Source organism: Calidris pugnax, unplaced genomic scaffold (assembly GCF_001431845.1).
Source record: "Calidris pugnax isolate Ruff unplaced genomic scaffold, ASM143184v1 scaffold13, whole genome shotgun sequence".
In the NCBI taxonomy this organism is placed as follows: domain Eukaryota; kingdom Metazoa; phylum Chordata; class Aves; order Charadriiformes; family Scolopacidae; genus Calidris; species Calidris pugnax.
In genome coordinates, this window is record NW_015090810.1 from 14,470,346 (window position 1) to 14,481,463 (window position 11,118).

The window sequence follows — 11,118 nt, forward strand, 5'->3', positions numbered from 1 at the left end:
CTGCTTCTTTTTTACGAATGAAGTGCATCACTCCTACATTAGATCAAATGGTTTCATGATGTGTCTAGTGTGCTCATGCAAGTGAATGGTGCTGTTGGATTCTTCAGAGGGAGCCAAGTTTGTGAAAAGCCACTCCCTGTTGACTTTCTGAAAGGGACCATGCAGTCGTAGACTGTATAGATCGTATGGACTACTGGGTGTTGGAGGGAGCTAGCTCGACTGCTCCAAAACCAAGATCAATCATGTACATTTTCACTGTGGGTACTCTGGGAACATGGTCACAAAGCAAAGGAAGAACAAACCAAGCTAACCATTAGAGATATCTACAACACATCTCAGTTGGAACAAGGATTTCTGCCCTCACTGGTACTTCAGACTGAAATCTATTTTATACCTCTTGAAATGCAAGAAATTTAAATAAGGTGCAAATAGAATTATGAAGTTATAGAAGATCAATTACATAAATAATTCAAAATGCAGAGGTTTTTTCGTCATTATTTAAACATATTTTTATTTGAGCATATTGCATTGTTGAAATGCATATTTGACTGTGCTCTGTAATGAATATACTCCTTCATAAACTTTTCCCCTACTCTTTCTTTCCTGGTGCTGAATATCTCATATTTTCAGCCTACGAGGGATTTTGCTTTATTCACTGAACTCAGTAGTGTGATTGTCATTGGCTCACAAATATCTCATGTTTTCAGTTCTGAAATAAATTGGTTTTGCTCCTGGAGGTTTATTAGTTTTTTGCTTCATAGTTTAATTTATTAGCTTTGCCTCACTAACCCTGCAACCAGCAAGAATAGCGACTTATTGTTAGTATCAAATGGTGTGCAGTTAACATCCTTCTCCTAATCTTATTTATAAGGAATTTACATGACTAAATCATATATAAATACTGAGATTTTAAACTATTACAATTAGACCAAAAAAGCTTAGTTACCCCAAACCTACAAGAATAAACCAATGTTGATCCCAAAACGCATTTGATTGTATCTGCTTAATGTAAGATGAAACTTACATTACATTACATTACATTACAAATTACAAGATGAAAACTTTTATTTCCAGATTTAAGATATTAACTCATAGCTGCACTTGTTAGGAAAGAATAATTAACACGTGGAAGAAAACTAGCATATGAACTGTAAAGATACAGACTTAACATCAGTAGCAAGAAACCCACGTTTTTAAACATTTACATTGTTGTGATTCTAAAGAAATTTGGTCTTCACTTTACAAAACTTTTAAGCATATGTCCAGTCTATATGAAAAATCTTCTCCTGCTTAAAAAAAAAAAAATAATTTCTGTTGGTTCCTCCAAGTTGTCATTCTCTTTAAGAAGTTAAATTACCTATAAGTTCTATCGCAAGGAATCATTTTTAGATGACAATATCCTGATACAGTTTATCAGTTTGACAACTTGATTTTTTTTATACATTGGTCTGCTTCTGATGATCTTAAGTTCCTTTAAATTAAAACTCTGTATATGACCAATGATAACCGCAAAGGCAGCAACTTGTCAGACTTATAGTCTATTAAAATACACCAGTCATCAAAATTCAGGGAAAACTCCCATCTATTTTACATGCATTGTAAACCTTATTATTATCAAAGTGGCATGATTCATTCACTGTTACAATAACTATTACAAGGAGTGTACAGTTTGTGATTAAAAATGACAGATAGGGCAGCATATATCATTGAATATTGACTTTGTGTTATTTCAAGATAGATGTGTGGAGGATTTCAAAATAGTCTGTTAATAATACAGGATTTCTTTCTCTCATGGTAGAGCCATAGTAGACAGGGAAGGTCAATGTGACATTGACAGTCATTTTAAGTGGAAGTCTGCTGAAATAAAATACAACATGATGCTGGGATTAAATGGAAACTCTTGATTTAGAAACCTTGTACAGGGGTTTAAGGGAGTGAAGATTACAGACTTTATCTTTTAGTGAAGAAATCTATGTGACATGTTTGTTATTCACAACTGAAATTCATAAAAAAAGAAAAGATGTAGACCTTTGCACACTAGTTGAAAGTTTTTTTAAAAAGAAAGAGTCAAGGATATCTAAAATGCACACTGTGACTCATAACTAGGAAAGAAATCCATTTGTAAGCCCTTTTATTACTTTTTTTTTAACTTTTGGAAGAATACACTTCCTATTAGGAAGGGGTGAAAAAAAATCCCATAATCTTAATTTAAGCATTGCAAGAGGCTCCAGTGTACAGTATGTTTCTATCAACCATAATGAAAATGTTTAGCTGTCTCTGGGCAAGAGAGATTATACATGTCAAGAAAATGTTATTATTTCTAATTCTACTGAAACCAGTAGGTTTGTGGGTTTGTTGGTTGTTTGTTTGGTTGGTTGGTTTTTTCTTTTGGTAGCTATTTGATCAAGTGCTTGTACTATTCATCCACCTAGAGCATTCATATGAAAGTTTTATCAAAATTGTTTCCTTTGCCCATGGTGTTTTGAGGTGTGGTTTTTTTTCACATCATTATAAAAAAATAAGTAGATGTACTGGGGCTAGTGGTTTCAGAATGAAATTGCCCACAGATGGTTTAGTGACTTGTGCTTCTGAACACTGATAAGTGTTCAGGATCAAAGTCCTGCTGAACAGTTGCCTGAGATATATAACAGGGACAAAATGGAAGGAAAAAAAAAAAAGCACAGACTGCTGTGAGCCATATTGTTTAGATGTTGCCTACATAGCACAAAACATACTTACCAAAGATACTTTGAAAGCCAGATGTAGAATTGTTGTCTTTCACAGTAATTCTAATACACCCAAAAATCTAATGCGGGAAATTACTTCAGGCATTTATTATTTAAGATTCTACCTACTCCTCAGTGCTCTGACCCTATTTTTCATGTGACTATGCTCCAATTTCGTTAGTTAATGATCTGGATTAGAGAAAACAACCTTCCTCTCACCACACTCAGTGGAGACAGGGATATTCCTTTTGCATGGGTGGGCTATGTAGAACCCTCTTTGCTAGCTTTTTAGATGACTGTTAAGACTGTGGGGTTTTTTTTTTTCAAGAATGATTGTGGTGCTCCAACACTTTTTTCTTCAGGTGTTTTTGAAAGAATTTCTACCTATATTTTTTATAGAAGCAGCAGACTTTTTTTCTAAAGATAAGCATAAAGCATAATTTTCTAAAGACAAAGCTGCTTTTTATCCTAAGTAACTATACGTACTTATTTAAGGATTCCTACTATCCTATTATTTTATCATCCACTTAAGGCATTCTTTAGTAAAGCAAGGGATTAGTTAGATTTAAACCAAACTGTATCTGTCAATTAATCTGCAGTCTTTGTCATCTCTAGAAGATCGTATATTCAGAATCTGTTAGTGACATTTTCCCTTATTTGTCTGAAATTGTATGTTAAATTGAAATTAATTTGCAAACATATAATTTTGACTGCTAGCCTATCGAAGAAGAGAAGAATAAATTCTCAAAATTTAAAAAATCATAAATCATAACATCCCTCCTTGTCTGCTAGTGGTAGTAATGAAACAGTTAAGACAAAAAGTGGGGACTATCTCAGCTGAATACAACAAATTTTATATTTTTAACTTTTCCTTCCTCTTTATTTCACAACTTTCATTAATACTATTAAATCTGCATTAAGTTTCATGTCTTCTCAAGCAGTAATACACAGGATTTTAGGTAATGAACTTTCTCTTCACAGTTAACAGGAGAAACCACTCTTGATATTACACAGGGACAGTCAACTCAGGTAAAAGCAGTACAAATATTGAGTAAATAATGTATTTTCCTTATCTAGAATCAAATTATGGTATTTGTTTCTTTGAGATATTTTACTTTTCTCTTTTTTTGTAAACTCTGTGACATATTAATGTAAATAATACGGATGCTATTATGTACTTACATTATTGTACAGATGCTTCATAAATACTATGTTGTAGGTTTCGTTTTGTCTTTGCTAGGGATTTATCTTCTGTTTTTCAAGCTTTAAAATTATGGCAAACAAAGAAAGGGTCCTTTGAAATCTTCTCTGCTTTCATTTGATTGCTGAGTGGATTCTGTTGGTTGTCCATGTGACAGATATAAACTGTGACTTGTGTGTTAAAATTCCTACTTGTATACTCAAATGTTAGTAAAAAAAAAAAGGATGTTGAGTTTGGGCTCCTACTGTGACTATTAAATACGAAAGAATCTAACATATGATACTATTAGTAGACTAGAAACTTCAAGGAGCACAAGTGAAACAAAGCTACTAGTTGACTTGAACTGAAGTAATGCATTGTAGAGGGTCTTGAAGCATAAAATTACTTAATGATTTTGCTCTTCCTTGGGACTTCTAATGAAAGTGGCTTTAAAACACTCAAAACTTACCTCAGCTTCTCTTTTTAAAATCACCTACAATTTAATGGCCTCCAAACCTCTTATATGGTGGAGCTGAAAATGACAAGTTTCTCTAAGGAGAACACTAATTCAATGTGATAGCACAATCTAAAAGCAAACTAAACTGACACAGTAATTATCAGCTAAAAGATCAGAGGGCCGGCTTGTTGACAGTCTTGTTCCAGCAGACAAAGAAGAGAGTAAGCAGGAAAAAGCTCCAAACCTGCTATAATCATCAGTTTGAGGTGCAAAAAGGAAGAAAAAGTGGCTGGAAATGAGAGCTTCAGTAATTTGCATTGTCAGTGTGGAGCAGAGTTGTCAAGAAAAACTTGGCACTAACCACATCCAGAAATAGTCTGGGCTGTTGTCTCCTCAGAGCTGTAATTCTGGTCACAGGCAGCATAGCCTTAGGCAAGTCTTCCTCCTCTGCTCCTCAGCGGAAAGTTTTGAAAGATAGCCAGCCAGGACTGAGTCAGCCAGACAAACAATAAGAAGATATCAAACTATTACAAGAAGTTTGGGTTGCTACTTCCAGATCTCAACAAAGTTGTTTGCAGGAATGTAAAGTTTACACAAGGATATTAAGAGTATAATTGGGAGTGGTGAGAAACCCCCCCCTAAAAATAAATATTGTTAATAGGTGTTCAATAGAAAACTGTTGTTTAACTTTGGTTTATTGATTAATGGCATTATTATTAACTATATGACCTTGAATGTAATGTAATACGTTCAGTAAAAATGCAGTGGCATTGAATGTGGTTATACTATTCCATAGTCACAAACCAAAGGCAAATGTATTAGGGGAAATCATGGGACTCCATTATGTTTCCAGCATTTTTCCTTAAAATATAAAGATGAAACAAAAGTTGCTAGCAGAAAAACCGAAAGAAAGCAATGTAAGACTTTTTATCTTGAAAGTGATGTTACCAGCATCTGGACATTTTCCAAATATTATCAATGATTCCTCTGATCGCAGTGAGCAATAACCAGTAGTATATAGTTTGGGAAGACTTCAATAATTTTGTCAGTATGCAGATTTATGCTACGTAGTAGACTATATCTGAGATTTGTAACCTATCATCAGCTGTGCTGATACATCCATATTACACAGAGAAGCCTTCTGTGGAATCTTAGTATCAGGCATTAACAAAAAGCTCTGGAAGTCTAAAACTTGGATACGCCTCTATGAACAGGTAAACCCTGCTCTAAATATAACTTTTATGAACTTTTAGCTGATATTCAAAGAGTGCTTCTTTACCAAGGAAAGGATGATTATTGCTTTGTTATTGATGCACTGTGAATTAAAAATAAGCCCTAGGCACTACACCAGATATTAGAAGGTAATTTTAGAACATCAACAAATGTATTATATTGTATGATGATATTCATGCAGGAAATAAAGATCTAAAGAGGTGAGAGATATATCAGAAAAAAAACCCTTTTTTGTCTCGATTGTTAAAACAAGATATATGAAGTCAATGTTAAGTATGTAGATATGTAAATTTTTATGTGGCTGAATTTTATGTTTTCTTTTAATGAAAGTATTACTACTAATCAAAACAGCTGGTGAATTTTTTTTATGCAGGAAACTTGCATTCACATGATGAGGAACCTGACTTTTTTTCTATTGGATTAAGTAGAGAAACTGATTATCTCTCTGTTGGGAAACATGAGTTCTAAAAGCATTTTAATTCTATCAGAAAGCAGCATAAATAGAAGGTGAAAATGGGAATAAAGTCAGCAAAAACCAATCTTGCTATAAAATGCTGTGAAATTTATAAGTGTCCTGCTAGTGAGAGAGATAAAGGCTGAAATAGCCCAATATGAAAAATAAGCCCTGTCTCTTTCTCTAATACCAGTGGAAGAGTAAAAAAACCACCAGATCTATGCAGGACTATGTTTGACAGGAACAATGAAATGAACTTAAAAATATGATGGTGGTATGGACATATTTTTTTTACTCTCATTTTGTTAATTGTTGTGCCTGTTACTTCTTTCCCTGTCTCTACAAGCACTCATGCACATATGTTTTCCCTATTTCTTTCATCACCCTCAACAATTTCAAACATAATATATTCAGGGACTTGATAATCTGCATGCAAATACAATAATGTTGTGATTATATTGCTAGTAACAGTAGCTGTCTATGGAACAACTGTTGCACTAGTTCAATTTGTATTTCTCTAGCAAGTTTACTGTCTATATGGTGTCTCAGGATTTTTCAGCTATACCTTATAGTTATTGCATATTTGACACAATTTTACTGAGTTCTGAATTGTTACTGAGTCAGGGTTCCATCTGAAAAGGTTTTTAAGCAGGTGTTTAGACACATCCTGGGGGTAAGACATAGTTCAATACAGAGAGTATTGAGGAGAGTGAACAGATGTATGGCAACTTCCACTGCACCCAAAAAGAATTTCCATTACTGTGCTGTTTGGTTTCATTAAATGGATTAAAAGAAGTATAACAATAAGCTGCATTCCATGATACTTTGAAACATTGGGTTCACCTAGAAGATAGAACAGTTGATTTATATTGGGGCTTGCTATCAGAAAAAAAAAATTATTAGCATGAAAAACTGGGCTTTCAAATACCAGGCATGTGGCTGGGAAATAACTGTGACTTTGCAGCCAGTGAGAAGAAAGCTGTAGTTATTTTATTGTGAAGAGAAAAAAAAAATGCAGAAAAAAAAATCATATATGAAGCTCAGAAAGCATCATTTCTCACTATTTTCAGGAGTTAGCAATAACAGTCATGGAAAGCTGAGTATGGCCTCAGAACTAAGATGATTCCAGCAATAGCAGAGAAACAGATCCTCTCAGTTAGAGGAAGATCTCCCAGTTTAGAGGAAGAGCATGAGAACCAGCTGTTTTGAATTCACAGATGCCGGTGTCTCTCTGTATGCCTGCCAAAGTGTTACATTGGAACGCTATAGGACTGTCAAAACCTACAGAAAAGATATCTTTACAGGGCCATACATGTTATTTTGTTTCCCTTCTAAAGCCAGGGAAATCTAAGTCAGTCTTTGTATCAATTTTCTTAGTCTGACTGGAATCTCGTGGATTTTAGCTGCTGCCTTATTCTGCTTGGGCCTTCTCATTGATGCTGTGTGATTTGCCGAATTATGTTCAGCCTTTGTATCTCAGCACTTGCAGACTACATTCTTGTATAGCTCAGGTCATCAAGTAGCATACATTTTCCATGGCATTTTGCAATATTATGCAATGAAAGCATGTTCCGGAAAGGTATCACTCTTGCTTTGAGGAAACTCTGTTTTAAAAAATGGATTTCATAGTAATTGCCAGGTAGTTTTCTTTCTGTAGGTAAATTACTTAGTTTAAAAGAAATGTACATTTATTTCCTATTTGAATTTGCCTAGTTTTATCTCCCAGGCATTGGTCCTTGCTATGCCTTATTCTGCTAGACTAAAGAGCTCTCTACTGTTTGGTATTTTCTCCTCATGAAGACACTTAAAGCTGTGATGAAGTCACCTCTTGCTCCTCTTTTTCATAAACTAGATCTACTTAGCACTCATTAAAAGAAAAAGAAATAAGTCTAAAGCAGAGATTCAAGCTGGTATATTTCAAGTTTGATGTTGCTGGCAATCTAAAACAGCTTCTTCTAGTAGGAAGCGTCAAACTACCTTATCAGTTCTGCTTATAATTTCACAAATAGTAAAGTACAATTGATGTCCTCTAGAAATCACTTTTCCATACATGATCACAAGTGAATTGGGTTAATACTGAACTTGAACACTGGCAACTTAATTTCCTGACTTTCATGCATTTAATTTCCGAAACAATTATGGTTGGTTATATACTTCTTTTTGTATATGCCTTTTTATTCTAGTACCAAAGAATAAATTTTATAACAAAATATAAACAAATCTATGAATGCTGGATTAGCAATATATATCTATTGTGTCCATTTGAATGGTTACTAATAAAATGAGGGAAGAATTATAGTTCTTATCGTGGACCCAGAAATGCTGCAATATAGTGTTTCTGTAATGGAAGTAACTGAATGCCTGAGGTGTATTCAAATAACTAATAGTGATAAAATAAGGCATTTTGCAGAGGTGGCTGCAATCACAGCATACATAATGGTGGGAAAGGAATGGATTACTACTGCATCATGCGGTCATGTGAATGCTTTGCAGTATTTCTGGAGGTAAGCCAAAAATATTTAGGATTCCTGTTCTGATAACTCCAAACTTCCATTTCCTACTAGAAAGTAGAATATGAAAGTTATCATCAGCACAAATTTGATTCCTTTTCCTGCAAATACTTATGGATGTATTCCACTTCTTTACTCTATAAAAAGAAATATGTTCAAAGTTAATTCTCATATTTAATCATTACAAAAAACCCCAATGTGTTCTTTTCCCATGTCATTTAGTAATGATTATTACTGATCTCAAACTGAATGTTGTTTCCACATTTTTTTTTCTTTTCTTTTGTTTCCAATTGTGGGACTTGTGTCTATGAAAGAAGTTAGGCCTTAATATTCTAGTTTGTAATTACAAATCATGGCTCTTGCATAATTGCTATATCCAATACAAGTTTTTGAAACAAATGAGGCAAAACTTACCCAGAAAGAAAACAGTATTTGTTACAGTTATCAGCCAAAACCGGAATGAGTTGATTGAGTAGATCTTAGAAATGCTTAACAGTTATACCTACAGGCAGAGAGCAGGCCACCTACATACTGTGGCTAATTCACTTGGCTCATTTTAAATTTCTGCAATGCTCTGGGGAGAATATGTCTTTCAGAATGCTCTTAGCAGTTATTTAATTGGGCCTGGCAGATTCCAAGGAACTCTCAATGGGAACTGATTATTATATTTCTCATTGGGTATGAATGTAATTTTACAGTAACACCACAAGAAGCACTGATTGCAAAGCCTCAAGTCCCTATTCTTTGATGTAAAATCAGGCAGTTATAAATAGTGCTAGTTTTGAAGGTGATATTTCAAACCATAACATCTGGGGGACAGGTATTTTTAGGATTCTAATGTGTATATGGTTTGTGTTTAATCCTAATGTGTCTTTAACAGGCATGTTTAATGAGACTGACAATTAGCATGCACAGGTTAGAGCTTACAGGTGTGTGTCTTATTAAAAAAAAATAATGCAGACTAAATTTTATAGTATTTGTAAAGTCAAAGTTTCTATTTAATGCTGCATGCATTAAGAGAATTTGCAAGGGAAAGTCAGACTTCATGACAATGAGGAACTGCCTTTTTGGGGGAATCACTAAAAACACATTATCAGGTAGGTGCTGCAAACCTGTTGTCCTGGATAATTTTCTCCCTCAATTCCCTGCAGTACTCCATGTCTTTCTGACTTAGAAGAATGCTTCCCAGGGAATTGTATGGGCTGTGCCTCCACTTTGATCTCAGCCTGCAAAATACTCAGTGTAAAAGAGGGTAATTATCCTCAGAGAATTGTCCTACAGAATGTTTTTAATTTATATTTAATTAATAAATCAACATGTTTTTCCTGTTTATTTCCTGGTTTTAGTTTCTTTTGGTTGCTCATATTAGCTATCATGGAACGGGCTTTTTGCAATACCCATTTAGCTGCTTTAAAATATAGTACAGTTTTTCTTCATTGCATCTTGTGCTGATCTGTAGCTTTTGTGAAATCTGTATTTTTGAAAAGGTCTGGGAAAGAAACCTTCCTAAAACTGCCTGCCTTATGGATTTATTTTTGTTGTCATCAATGCAGGAGGCACCAGGTTATTAAGCTTTGCTCTAGCTTGTGCCCTCTGATTGATATGATTGTGTCGGGTTTAAAATTCCATCCTGACAAGACTTGTAATGCTTTTTGCTGCCAGCCAGTGACTTGTGTAGAGTTTAGATAAGATATATTGCTGCTCCATTTTGTTCATATCACTGAAAGTACTATTTTTTTCTCCCCAGAAAAGTGAGTTGGACTAATGCTGTAAAGGTGAAATCCTATTGAAATCAATATAAATCCCAATTTCAGTAAGGTCTAAGGCTTTTAACATGTGTATTGACATGTTCTGTGATATTTCAACACATTTCCACTAGTCACAATTAGACTATTTTTTTCTTTTTTCTTTCCATTTGTTTTCATTTTTGTTTTAATTCTATCTTTTCTATTATGTAGCTGTGAAATTACTGTGACATCTGTGTGTCGTTTACTGATTTTGTATAATTAACATAACTCATCCTCTATACAAAGTGTATATAGGTGGCTGAGCTTATTGAAATGTAGTAGATTTACCATTTTTAGGTTAATTTATGTGAATCATGATTTTTACTTTGATTGCATGATCTTTTCCTTTAGTTGGTATATACAGGATTCTCAAAAAATGCATTCTGTGTCTGATGGGGGAAAAAAGAAATATAACAGCCACTAATGTCAGCATTTGTCTGAATCAGGGAATGAAAACACAGCACCTAAATTCCAATTCTCTTGATGTTTCATTAGCAGAATAGGTAGAAGAATGTGTTTATCTAACTAGGTAATTCTTAGGTGCAGAGATTTTTACTTGTGGAAAAGATATAAAAAGTGTATTGTATATCACATCTATTTTCTCTTTCTTCATCAAAGTAATGTTGGGCTCTATGAAAGGTAAAATAGGTAGAGAATACTTGGAGAAATAATTAAGTTGATAAAAATCCTTCATATAAGGAAGGATTGTCACTCATGTTCTACTTCTAAAGGGCAGAGCAACTGTTAAGAGATTTAAACCTTGTTCTAGAT